Source organism: Benincasa hispida, chromosome 2 (genome assembly GCF_009727055.1).
Source record: "Benincasa hispida cultivar B227 chromosome 2, ASM972705v1, whole genome shotgun sequence".
Taxonomy (NCBI): Eukaryota; Viridiplantae; Streptophyta; class Magnoliopsida; order Cucurbitales; family Cucurbitaceae; genus Benincasa; species Benincasa hispida.
In genome coordinates this window covers 48,293,319-48,308,482 of record NC_052350.1, presented here as the reverse complement: position 1 = coordinate 48,308,482, position 15,164 = coordinate 48,293,319, and positions in this window count along the sequence as shown.

Sequence of the window (15,164 nt, the reverse complement as noted above, 5' to 3'; positions counted from 1 at the left end):
ACTTCTCGCCATCTTCATCGGTAAGCGTGGTAGTCACAAAAAATGCTTATAATGTACTATATAGGGGCAAGAGTAATCATCATATCCACATACTCAGAATTGTAAGCTATTAAACTGTGTGTTATCCCTTATTGCTTTCTAGCCTATAAAAATCATTTTCTTAGACACGCTTTCAAATGTTTGTTGAAAACTTTTTTTCTACTCTCGTTTTCTAATACTATTTTTTCAAACGGCGATGGAGGTTGCAAGATATTGATCATTGTGCTATCTATGACTTGAATTTGAATTGACTAAAGTGTTTGTTGGCAAGAACAAATGTCGCACAATTGCTTTTTTGAACCTTAAAAAGTGTGATTATGACACTTAGCATCTTTGTTTTATACCATTAGAAAGCTTGAAAATTAAATGAGTAATTTAGGCTTGATAAAAGACAACTGTTTAGTTATATATATATAAATATATATATATATATAATTTTTAATATTGATATTTAGAACTCAAGCTTATAAATACAATTTTCATTTATGGGTCTTTATTTTGTTCTTCGTGTACATGAATGTTCTTAAAATCCATAACAAATTTTGAAAACTCGAAATAATTTGAGTGTATAACAAAACAAACAAATTCACATATAAAAGTATTTCTAAGAAAATGTAATCAAAGACATGAGTGTTTTTATTTTAAACAATATTTATAAAAAGTGTTTAAATGAAAATGACTTTTTGAAAAACATTTTTTCCCTAGACAATCCAAACATACCTTAACTCAAGTTGATATTAAAAGAAAATTAAATGGCATGTTAAATGGGTTTTCTTTTATTTGTATTTTCAAAATATAATTTTAATGTACAATGATTTTTATACAAATGTAGAAAAAAAAATCAACCTAAACACATACTTCAGAACTCTATATTAAATAAATTAGCACCTAAAATAAAAACTTTCAACATCTCAAGTATAAACTTCTTAGACGAGTTCAGACTAAAATATTGGATACTTTAAATATAGACTTAAATTATTATAGACTAGTACGTATTATTATAGCCCATTTTACGTCCTAAACAGTTTATTCAAACCGGTCTTACCTTTTAAAAAAATATAGTTTTTTTTTCCCATTCTTTTATTGATTTTATTATTAGTATTATTGTTTGGGTTTTCTATTTCAAATAATCAAAGAGCTTTTTTTGGGACAATAGTTTATCTATTTTAGAATTTATTTTGAAAAATTTCCATTAGATCATTTATGACATGTAATGTGATTTTATAGGATTGACCATTGAGAGTGGTCGAATCAACTTCTAATGACATTGCAAGCCTTAAAAACGATTATCATAAGTTTTTTCCCCTTTGGAGAACAATAAGATTTTAACTACTGGGTAAAACTGGTTTATAATTTTTAAAATATATATTTAGGAGATTTTTAAAAATAGAAAAAATAAAAATTTAATATTTTTTTATAGAGGCTGATTGATACTAGATGTTGATGGAAGTCCATCAGTGTTTTATTTTTTTTTATTATTTCTGTAAATAGTTTAACATTTTTTTATTTGAGAAAAATTCCATATATATTTGAGCGCGAATGTTCTTATTTGGACATCTTGTTTGGGCTATTGGATTTATGTTTTTAATTTCTTGGCGCGTATATTGGTTGAAATAACCATAATGGATGCAACGAATGGGCGTCAAGTGGTTGATGAGAGAAATCTAAATAGGCTATCACCGTCAATAGAAAAATTGCTTGACCCAGCTTACCAATTCGATTAAAGAAAATGAAAGGACGTAGAAATCGGCTTCTCAAAGAAAACCTCCCAAATCGTGTTTTGATTGGATTGATTGTGTATGTATGTATCACTAGCAAGAAATCATTTCTTTTTTAATACCCAAGTTTTGCATGCATTGCAGACAACAAGGTCATGCCTGTCACGAATGCAAAGTGATGAATAAGGAACATGTTGCCCTTTCTCAAGGCAATTCTTTAGTCAAACTTAAAGAAAAATTGATCTGGTTAGATTTGAAAAAAAATCACAACCAAATTAATTAAAATAAGTATGTCATTATACATCATGTTAAGTATTTCAGGTCACTATTTGCATACACAAAAATATACCATATTCCTAGTATACATGATAAGCTTCTTTACAATAGCTACTTAAAATATATATGATTGTTCTTACTTACTAATGTCAAAATTCGCAACTAAACTAGCACATCATCATTTCATTAGATCGTGTCTAACTAATAAGGTATAGGTTAAAAATAAACGTGTGTAATGTACCAAATAATTCATTGTAATTCACGACATGTAATAAATCATGCCAAATTAACGGTGATTACACCATATAAAATTACTCAAACAAATTATTCCTAAAAAATTAAACCAGGCAACTTTAGAAACATTCATGAACATTAAATTAGAAACTACAAAGAATGGAAATGATATTAATTATTGATGGCAAAAGGCTTTAATGAAAGGCTCTGCTTTTTCTTTGACTTTTATAGAACTACAATAGATGGTACATTAGTTGAGCAGCTGATGAGCTAAGTTTGAAGAAGAAAAAGTTGCAGCAGAAGATGAAGATCTGGGAGAGCAATTTCTCTTTCCCTTTTTGTATATTTGATTTCGTATATTAAATCTTTTCCCTACTGATAATACAGGGTAGTGATGTATAGATATATACACTTAGGTTTTAGAATAAGGACAAAAAATAACTAACGAATTTTCTGTACAGCTGGTAGAGAATAATTATATGGCAGAGGTTGTTAGGAGAGCACACACACCAGCGATACCAGCGAGAGCATACACACTAGCGACACCAGCGATACCAGCGAGAACATACACACCAGCAAGAGCATATATACCAGTGAGAGCATTTATATCAGCTTCTACATGGCTCCTTGTCATCTGCTGACGAGGTAATTTGTTCTTCCTTGACAACATTAAGCTATATTAAAGCTGTAAATTATTGAATAGTTATTAATAATTGAAAGTATAATTTAGGGACCTTTTTAAATATAAAAAAAAAAATTTAAAAAAATTTAAAATTTATAGCAAAAAGTTCCAAAGTACACAACAATTCTTTTTTTTATTTTTTTATTTTTTTTTTTTAACTTTTTGCTATAAAGTGTCAATAATTTTGAGATCTTTCTATTTATAAGAATTTCCCTAAAGTAAAACCCAACATAGTTGAATTGGTGAATTATAGAGAAAAAGTTACTCATAGGTCATTTGTGTACGAGCCCATTTTGGACATGTGAGAGTGACATTCAATATTAGACGGTAAATTAAGCAATATTTTCGCGACATTCTCTCTTGTTCTCCTCTTTATTATTATTATTATAAAATGTGGTGGAATTGAACTTCTAACCTTTATTAGATATACAAATTTTGTGCTAGTTGAGTTGTGCTCATTTTAACCTCTTTTTTATTCAAGCAACTTGAAAATTCCTCGAAACATTTTTTTAAGATTGACACTACTACATGACAAAGTAACCTTTGAAACTCTTCTAAGAATTCCTACCACTATCAATTTGTGGAGGGAAAGAAGTCAAAGAGTCATTACACCGAATTCTCTCGTGCTCTAGCAGTTACATGACTCAGAGATGTCTTAATCTAGAATCTCAATGATGTCAAACTTCTCCTTGAGTGATGGATTGAAACCATTATTTGGTTTTACTGTGATTGATTGATTTTTGACTCAAATATCTGAAATGAGATTTGAGATATAATTTAGTTTGTTCTGCAATTATTTATATCTCGTGTTAGTTTTCAATATTCAATTGCCGTAATAAAGCATACAATATGCACTAAGGCAAGGGTTCGAATCTCTCCCTTCTAAATTGTTGTGTTAAATAAATTTTGATTTGAAAATAATTTAATAAGATACCAATTATTATTTCAAAAGTTAGTAGTTAGATCGCTTATTATAAAATTATTGAATTAAAAAAAGTAAATAAATAAATAAAAAATCTAATAGTTGGAAGTAATTAGGTAAACAGGCGAGCGAAAGCCACCGCCGGTTGGAAGTTGGTGGACCACCACCGGAACTGAGGGCCCCAATTAGATAGGAATTGCTTGGCTAATAATCAAAATAAGATTTCATATAATGACTTATAATGTTTTTTCCTTTTTTTTCTTCAAATAATAATGATGATAATAATAATAGTAAATGTTTTCCCATTTTTGTAGTAAATATTATATAATATATGCATAAGTGTTTTGTTTATTTTCTTTTTCTAAAATATAAAAAAATTGGAGGATAAGTTTAGCGAATGAATATTGAAATTTGTATCTATTTCATCTTTGAGTATTTAATTACAAATCTAATAGTTTTTTTTTTTAGATTTTAAATTTTGCATCTAACAAGTGTTTGATATATTTAGAATTTTAAACACTAATTGATCTTTTAGATATAACTTTAAATTTTATGTCTAATTAAACCTTAAACCTTAAACTTTCAATTTTGTGTTCAAAAAGATCCATAAACTATAAAAAGAATATTAAATAAATCAAGGACCTAATAGATAAAAAAAAGGGATTTATTGGACATAAAAATTAAAGTTTAAGAATTTACTATACACTTTTTCATGTCTAGGGACCTACTTGAGGCAAAATTAGAAGTTTAGAGATTTATTATACATTTTTTAAAGTTAAGGACCAATGGGCACAAACTTCAAAATTTAGGAATATGAGTATGCCAAACAAAATTTTACATGTTAATGTTGACAAAAATCGAGGTCTCAATTTTACAAAAACGTCGATAGAAATATTGATATCAATGGATGTTTATGAAATTTTTTTAAAAAAATTAAATTAGTAAATAAACAAGTTAAACTGTTTTTTCTTTATATTATATTCATATAGTGACATATGTTGCTTATTTTTTTGTGTTTTGTGAAATTTGTAACAGTATAATAAAAATGTTCATTGACCCCTCATATTGAGGTTAATTCATGAAAATATATAAAAATATCGATGAAAATATTGACATGTCGATGGAGATTTAATATTATAATGCCAAAACCATCCATCTCTATTCTTTTTAAATTTTTCAGTATTTATTTAGGGAAGTATCACAATTATAAATAAATCCATATAAATCCATAGCAAGACCTTCATTTTATTTTATTTTATTTATTATTATTATTTTAAAAAGAAAATTTTATAACCAACAAGTAACTAGAGTCGAATACGAAAGTGATAACTTGTAGAAATATAAGCTATTAAATGTCTTGAAATTAAATTTGTTTGGGTGTATTTACTATTCGTATCTCCGATCGTATAATAAATAGAAGTTTCAGTTCAAATCCGAGAAACATGTGTATTTAAGCCCCAGTTCATCCCACAACAGGGCATCGTTGTTTAAGCTCCATTGGCAAAATTATTTTCTATAGACATATGCAATTTAATGAATTGGAATTCCCTTTTGCTACAGGATTTGGTGACTTGGCCTCCTTGGACGAACACCCCCAGGCTTACTCCAAATCCATCCTTACACACTTAGCTACCAGGTAATTGTTGGGATTTGTGTCCTAATTCTTCCAGAGTCTCGTAGTTTGTAAACATTGTACACATTGTTATGAATAAAATAACTCATTTTATTTGCATTTACTCATATCTAATAAACAGAGATCCATGGTTATTGTATGTAAACTTAAGCATGTATATGGGATATACAAGTGGATCATACCTTAAGTGATAACCTAAAAGGTTTGTTGTATAAGGATATAAGAGGGATACCTTATCTTAGTGACACTATGGATACAACCTGCTTTGTAGAGGTTTACAAGTATTGTAAACTACTATAGATGGTCTGATCTTAACCATTCATGTGGAGACATGCGAGCGAGGGTATCCCATACAAAGAGTTTGTATAAGACCGGATCACAAGATGATTTGTCTCTTTATATAACGCCGTTGATACTTGAGACTTACATCTCACTTTAACGACCATAGGTGATATCACCTCAATCCTGAGTGTTTTGGGAACTCCTACTTAGAGGGCGGTCCTTTGATTAGTATGGGTGAGAATGGCAGATTACCAACTCAACAAGCCTACCTTTTTGGGGATTTGTCTGATTGGGAAGCTGGGAACTCAGTTACACAAGACAGAATTCACTCCTTCCCCGAAGCAGGAGTAAGTAGATAGATTGTTCCCTTAAGGACTAATTTCGGGTCTTGAACATAGTGGCCACATCCTCTCTTCCAAAGAGAGGACTCAGTTATAGTAGGACTATGACTCATGTCCATTAGAGAAATCAGTGGTACTTAAGGATTTAGATGTAACTATAGGGGCATAAAGGTAAATTGGCCCAACTGTACTTACGAGCGATCTGTGAAGGGTTATCACACTGTTGATTGGTTGATATAGACACAAAAATATATCTGTAGTGAGGAGAGTGCAGCTATCGATCTTTAATGGAGTGCCCGGTAGTTAATGGATGGTGGATCCCATGACTAAAGAGTTTAGTCAGTTATTCACATACCGTTGGAGCTTCAAGCTACAAGTTCATAAGGTCCCCTTGGTAGTTCAATGGATTCAAGTTGAAAATCAGTTCTTGGGGTTGATTTGAAATGTTCAAATTAACAAGAGGAAAATCAATTATATAAGATATAATTGGTGTGATGTATGAGATACATCAAGTGGAGGATTAATGTAAATATGATTTACATTAAGTACTATAAATTAGAAAAAAAAAACTATGGTTTGTATGTTTCATGAGATTAAATATTAAAACTATAGTTTATAAATATAATATGGTAAGTTGATTGTCATATTTATTTATAATAATATTAATTATTTGATAATTATCTCTTTTTCTTTAATAACCAATTGAATGGGAGGTTATTGGTGGTTTTATGGTAACCGTGAGATAAAAGGAAAAATGTTTTCCTAATTTTAAAAAGTTACTTCATTCGGAAAGTTGATTATGGACAACTCTATCAAGTGAAAATATTTTACTAAGCGATAGTGTGTAGAGATTAAACGATCATAGAGTTTGACTATACAATAGTTCATTTAGCTGATCGTAACTAAACGATGGTGTGGCTTTGTCTATAGTATATGTTGCCATATTCTACACGATCAAGCATATAGTCTATATGATAGACAACATCCTATCTCCCACTTGTTCGATCGTCTACACGATTGTTGTCCTCCAGTCTCTTCCTCAAACCAAGTTCATACAGAGTCCATAACTCCTGGATTCTCACACCGAGAATACCAAGGTAACCATTGTGGTGGTGTCCTCACTCAACTCGATTGGTTTCGAGGGGTCGAAGACCGTTTGTTGGGTTCGTGATCATTGTGTTCGTGCTGGTGATCGTGTTGCATTGGTCGTTGCATTTGAAGGTTGTGTTGTTATGGATGCTTGTAGATTGATCGAGAGAGTTTGAAGAATGTTTCTTCAAAGGTATGCATACTCTATTCCTTGATGTTCTTTGTAAGCATGCTGTAATTTCGTGTTATGCATAACCTGTTAGTTTCTATTCTTGTACTGTAATTGTATATGTTCAATTCGAATGGAATTTGGAATGATCCTTCCACTGCTCATGGAAATCCTCATGTCTGATTTCCTTCAATTAGTATCAGAGCCAGGTTATTCTGATAATCCAAATTTCATTTTTGTTTTAAACTTCTTTTACAGTCTTGGTAGATTTTCTGCATCGCGTTTAAGTGTTAAATGTGTTTGTGGATATGTTGATGAATATTTACGGGTTAATTGCCTCTATTTAAAGCTTTCTTTTTATTACAAAGTGTTAATTTGTAAAGATCCCTGCGTTTTTTGGCATAATTAACAAGCAATCGAGTCTGTAATTCAAAGTGTTTGAGTTTGTTGAGTCGTTCATGATGAAGTTTTGAAGCATGAAGATGCGATTCTCAGCGAGGAAAAAGATCAAAGGTTGGTCGTATCGTGTAGCATAAGATAAATGATAGTTGGGATTTGGCTAAACAATTGTGTATAAATGTTCTGGATGATCGGGTAATATTTACTAAATGATCGTTTAGCTATTGCTAAATGATAGGGTAAAGTGTTTGCTCTCTTGTGTAGCGTTGGTTGCTCGATCGCGTGGATGTTGGAGGTAGACGATCGCGTAGAGCATTAGATGCTCATCGTTTAATAAAAGGCACATGCACTAAACGATCGTGTAGTTAGCATACTTTATCGCATAGTCACTGACTACACGCTCACGCGGTATACGATACCTTCGCGCTTGCTCAGTGATCATTTAGACGATTGTGCTTCACAACATCATTGTCGTTTAGATGATCATTTAAGGCTTGCATTGTTCGTTGCACGTTGAATGATCGCATACCTCATGCTTCATCGCATAGTAAAGGTACACGATTGTTGCTAAACGATGGTTTAGCTCAGGAATCGTTGGTAAGCGATTGAGTAAAGCGTTTACTCTATCATGTAGGCGATCACAAGGAATTTGGTACATGATCAAGGAGACACGTTTCTTCATCCGGTCGATTCAAGACCCAGTTCGCCTATTTGAACCAGAGACTCTTTGCTATTTGTAATAGTTAGCTTTGGTTTTGAGGATTTTGAGGCTAATTATCCCGTTTCATCAACTTTTATTTAATGTACATATGATATATGTTGTTTATATGTCATAGTGTATGACATATAGATTTAAAACCCACCTTAGGTTATGCAATTATTCATGTATCATGTATTATAAGTGTTAAATATGGCTTGATGAAATTACAAGAGAGCATACGCATGCATCATGAAATATAAGAGTTAAATTTATGCATGCAGTAAGCATATTCATGCATCATCTTTATATTATAAGTATTATAGTATACGAGTGAATGGAAGCATGTTTGCTTGGTTCATTGCTTGGTTGTATTAAGTATTATATAAAAGTAACAATGAATGAACAATGCATGGAACACGACAATTAGGCTTATTTGTAAATGTTATGAATGCTTTGTATGTGTTTGCTTTGCGTTGTGGATGATTTTGGTTGTTTCCGGTTATAAGTGTTATAATGGAAATTAGAACTAAAATCAATAAGAAAGAGTTGCATGCAAACTTAGACAAACTCATGTTTTAAAAGGGTTTTAAAATTGGATTGAAATAGACCTAAGTTCAAGGTTCTAATGAAATTAGCAACTTAAGTTTAATCTTTTAAAATCAGTTTAATAGGATTAAATTGATTGGCATAAAAGATTAAATTTGTATTAAATCTATCTATAAGGGACCTTTTGTCTATGGCAGGTTCTGTCTATGCTGGGGTACTTAAGCTGACGGAAACGGAACACCCTTACCTGGGAACCTACCTGGAAAGGTAAATTAGATAGATTTTCTACAAGCATGCGATAGTTGATCAAAGACTTCGTTAAAGAGTTTAATGAATGATTATCAAAAGTTGTTTCAATTTTCCAAGGTAAGCATTACTCTTGGGCAAACCTAAAAAGTCACTTAGTTAAAATCCTTAGTCGTGTTTTTTCTAAGTAAACTAAACCCTAGGTTATAAAATACTCAGTGGGAGGAAGAGATATATATGATATGTCAATGATTCCACTCACGTTTCTTCCTGAAAGTTCACATCGTGAGATTCATGCTTGGCATCATGATGCCCTGGGAGCATCTCCCTTCGGATGGTGTTTGCATGAGTCAATATCAAGGTGGACGGAGAGAGTATTTATAGTAAGTGGGTGAAGGTGTGTGTCAACACGTCATGTGGTTTCCTTTATTAGTTCACACCGTGAGATCGTTCTTGCACTCCCTCGTGGCGCCTTGGGTGCGACTCCCTTCGGATGGGTTTTTGTGCAGTTGGTCAATATCAAGGTGAACTCCAAAAATGGATAGAATCACTTTAGTTTTTGCCCCAATCGGATTTTTTCCCTTTGGATTGGCTACTTGGGGCGGAACTCTAGGGCCTAAAATGACAGGTCACACTTATAGGAAATTGTTAAGTAAGTTAATGATTTTTGACCAAATCAATGATGGCTAGTCGTTATAGGAGCACAATTTGTTCTGGTATTAATGACTGGTTGAGAATGTCTCAATTCAGATGAGGGATAAATTAACCATCCTTTGGCAGCTTTTGTCCTAAACTTTGAAGCGTCATTGCGAAACTAGATGTCACACGGGGTTTATTTCAGTTTTGCTAAACCGTATTGGATGTTGTACCTTTTTCAATGAGTATTTGCTTAAAACCAAACATAGGTCAATGTGTTTGTTTTTCCAGCAATATGTTTGATTTTCCATTAAATGCCTCTAGTTTGATCGATTTCATACAGTGGAAAGAGTCCGTTAAAACATATTTCATTGTAAACGACCTCGAGTTTGTCATGGTCGAGGAGTGTCCTCAAGTCCCGACCCTTGATGCACTGCAAAGTGTTCGTAATGCATATGAACTGTGGATGAAGGCTAATTCATTGGCTTGACTTCACATATTGCAAGAATTGTTTGAACGTTAGTTCTTACTTTTTTAGCACAAAGGGATAGATGACAAAGAAACCAGTAGTGTCAGTTCCCAAGATAACCTCCAGTTAGAGAAAAGCAAGTGTTGCCGACTTTGATAAAGTTCATCAATGAGAAATGTTCTCTGAAATGGAACTTTGAGCTTATTTAGGCTTTGATACTGATCCCACTACTCTTCAAAAGAGGAGAAAGTCTAAAGACAGTAAATATGATTTATTGGTCTTGGAGACGTGTTTGGTAGAGAATAATGATTCTGCCTGGATCCTTGATTCAGATGCTACTAACCATGTCAGTTCTTCCTACCAAAGATTTAGTTCTTGGCAAACGTTGCCACAGGGAGAGTTGACTCTTCGAGTCGGTACTGGTGAGGTTGTTTAAGTTGTTGTTGTAGGCAGGCTGAAGTTGTTTTTGGAAAAGAAACGTTATATGTTACTGCATAATGTTTTTGTAGTTCTTCATATCAAGAGGAACTTAATCTCAATTTATATTGAACAAGGCTATATCGTCTCTTTTTCTGAGAGTAAAGTATTTATTTTCAACAATGGTATGGAGATTGATTTTGGTTTAATGGAAAATAACTAATATGTACTAAGGCCATTAGTCATAAAAGGCTTGTTTAATACTGAAATGTTCAGTACGGCGACAACGCTAAAAGACCAAAGGTTTCTCCTAAGGAAAACGCCTATCTTTGGCATCTAAGGTTAGGTCACATTAATCTTAATAGGATTGAGCAGTTGGTGAAATGTGAACTTCTAAAGAGTTTAGAAGAAAACTCCTTGCCGGTATGTGAACCATGCCTTGAAGGAAAGATTACCAAAAGACATTTTACTGGAAAAGGTTATAGAGCCAAGGAAACTTTGAAGCTTATACATTAAGATCTTTGTGGTCCGATGAGTGTTAGAGCTCGAGGTGGGTATGAATATTTCATCTATTTCATAAATGATTATTCAAAGTACGAGTATCTCTACCTAATGCAACGTAAGTCTGAAGCCCTTGACAAGTTCAAGGAGATAAGGCTGAAGTTGAAAACTTGTTAGGTATGAAGATAAAAATACTACAATCTGATCGTGGTGGAGAGTATATGGACCTCGAATTCCAGAACTATATGATAGAACATAGAATTACATCCCAACTCTCGGCCCCAGGTACACCTCAACAAAATGGTGTATCAGAAAGGAGAAACAGAACCTTATTAGATATGGTTCGGTCTATGATGAGTTATGCTCATCTTCCAGACTCATTTTAGGGTTTTGCAGTGGAGACTGCATGTTACATTCTGAAGAATGTTCCCTCGAAAAGTATTCCTGAAACACCTTCTGAGTTGTGGAAAGGCCGTAAAGTTAGTTTAAGTCACTTCAGGATTTGGAGGTGTCCAACCCATGTGTTTGTGGCTAATCCAAAGAAGTTGGAACCGTGTTAGAAAGTTTGCCTCTTTGTAGGCTACCCCAGGGAAATAAGGGGTGGATACTTATATGATCTGAGTGAGAACAAAGTGTTTGTGTCAACAAACGCTATCTTCTTGGAAGAAGACCACATCAGGGATCATAAACCACGAAGTAAGCTTGTTTTACATGAGATTTCTAGTTATCTACTGAGGGTTCAACAAAAGTTTTGAATAAACTGATAGATCAACAAGAGTTGTTGAGGTCGGTTCATCTAGTCAACCAGCTCAAGAGTTGAAACTGCCTCGATGTAGTGGAAGGGTTATGAACCCACTGGAACGCTACTTGGGTTTGACTGAAGCCCAAAACATCATTTTTTATGATGGGGTCGAGGATCCGTTGTCTTTTAAGCAAGCAATGGAGGATGTTGACAAAGATGAGTGGATTAAAGCCATGCATCAGGAAATGGAGTCTATGTACTTCAATAATGTCTGGGAACTAGTGGATCAGCCTGATGGGGTAAAACCTATAGGGTGTAAGTGGATCTACAAGCGAAAACAAGGTGTAGATGGAAAGGTGCAAATCTTTAAGGCTAGACTCGTGGCAAAGGGTTATATCCAGGTCGAGAGAGTGGACTATGAGGAAACTTTCTCACCTGTTGTCATGTTGAAGTCTATCAGGATACTCCTGTCCATAGCCACATTTTATGATTATGAGATAAGGCAAATGGACATGAAGATGACCTTTCTGAATGGTAATCTTGAAAAGACCATCTACATGGCTCAACCAGAGGGGTTTATTGTTCCAGATCAAGAGCAAAGAGTTTGCAAGCTTAATAGGTCCATTTATGGGCTGAAACAAACGTCTAGATCGTGGAACATTAGATTTGACAGTGCGGTCAAATCGTTTGGCTTTGATCAGAACATTGATGAGCCTTGTGTTTACAAGAAAATTATCAACAGCTGAGTAGCTTTCCTGGTACTGTATGTGGTTGATATCCTACTCATGTAAAATGATGTAGGCTTTCTGATTGACATTAAAAAGTGGCTAGCCGCCCAATTCCAAATGAAATATTTGGGAGAGACGCAGTATGTTCTAAGGATCTAGATCATTCGGGATCGTAAGAACAAGAGGTTAGCCTTGTCTCAAGCTTCGTACATAGATTAAATGTTCATCAGGTACATGATGCAGGATTCCAAGAGGGGTTTATTACCCTTCAAGCATGGAATTGTTTTGTCTAAGGATCAATGTCCTAAGACACCTCGAGAGGTTGAGAAGATGAGACAGATTCCCTATGCTTCGGTTGTTGGAAGCTTAATGTATGCAATGTTATGTACTAGACCTGACATTTGCTATACAGTAGGGATTGTCAGTCATTATTAGTCCAATCCAGGATTAGATCACTGGACAGCAGTCAAAACGATCCTCAAGTATCTTTGGAGAATGAGGAACTACATGTTTGTGTATGGAGACAAGGATTTGATCCTTACAGGATACATAGACTCTAACTTTTAGATTGATAGAGATTCTCGAAAATTGACATCAGGGTCAGTGTTCACTCTGAATGGAGGGGCTGTAGTGTGGTGAAGCATCGCAAGAATTCATCGTGGACTCTACTATGGAAGCCGAATACATAGCTACTTGTGAAGCAGCTAAGAAGGTTGTTTGGCTGAGGAAATTCCTTACAGATTTAAAAGTTATTCCAAATATGTCTTTGTCGATCACTCTATATTGTGATAATAGTGGGGTTGTGGAAAATTCGAAGGAACCTTAGAGTCATCGTAGAGGCAAGCATATAGAACGAAAATATCACTTCATCAGGGAGATTGTGCATCGCGATGATATGATAGTCATAAAGATCGCATTAGAGCACAACGTTGTTGATCCGTTTACAAAGGCTCTCACGGCTAAAATGTTCGAGGGTCATCTGGAGAGTTTGGATCTACGGGACATGTGGCATATTGTCTAGGGCAAGTGGAAGATGATACTGGGGTATAGAGTATGCCCTAGTTTATTGTATATTGTACTTGTATTTTTTTTTTCATGTATTGTACATTAGTCTTCCGAGGCATTAGGACAAGTGGGAGATTGTTGGGATTGATGTCCTAATTCTTCCAGAGTCTCATAGTTTGTAAATATTGTACACATTGTTATGAATAAAATAAGAGTTATTTTATTTGCATTTACTCATATCCAAAAAATAGAGATCCATGGTTATTGTATGTAAACTTAAGCATGTATATGAGATATACAAGTGGATCATGCCTTAAGTGATAACCTAAAAGGTATGTAATATAAGGATATAGGAGGGATACCTTATCCTGGTGACACTACGGATATGGCCCGCTTTGTAGAGGTTTACAAATGTTGTGAACTACTACAGATGGTCTGATCCTGATCATTTATATGGAGACATGCGAGCGGGGGTGTCCTATACAAAGAGTTTGTATAAGACCGGACCACGAAGTGATTCGTCTCTTTATATAACGTCGTTGGTACTTGAGACTTATATCTCACCTAAAAGACCATAGGTGACATGACCTTAATCTTGAGTGTTTTGGGAACTTCTGCCTTTTAGGGTGGTCCTTTGATTAGTATGGGTGAAAGTAGCCAGATTGTCAACTCAACAAACCTACCTTTTTGCGGATTTGTCTAATTGGGGAGCTAGGAACTCAGTTACACAAGACGGAATTCACTTCTTCCTCGAAGCAGGGGTAAGTAGATAGATTGCTCCCTTAAAGGTTGATTCCGGGTCTTGAACATAGCGACCAAAATCTCTCTTTGGAAGAAAGGATTCAGTAATAGTAGGACTATAACTTATGTTCATTAGAGGAATCAGTGGTACTTAAGGAGTTAGACGTAACTACAGGGGCATAACGATAAATTGGCCCAACTGTACTTACGAGCGATCTATGAAGGGTTATTGTACTGTTGATTGGCTGATATGGACACAAAATATATCTATAGTGAGGAGAGTGCAGTTGTTCATCTTTAGTGGAGTGCCTAGCAGTTAACGGATGGTGGATCCCATGATTAAAGAGTTTAGTCAGTTATTGACGTACCGTTGGAGCTTCAAGCTATAGGTTCATAAGGTCCCCTTGGTAGTTCAATGGATTCAATTTGAGAATCAGTTCTTGGGGTTGATTTGAAATGTTCAAATTGACAAGAGAAAATTCAATTATATAAGATATATTGGTGTGATGTATGAGATACATCAAGTGGAGAAGTAATGTAAATATGATTTACATTAAGTACCATAAAATAGAAAAAGAACTATGGTTTGTATGTTTCATGAGATGAAATATTAAAACTATAGGTTATAAATATAATATGGTAAGTTGGT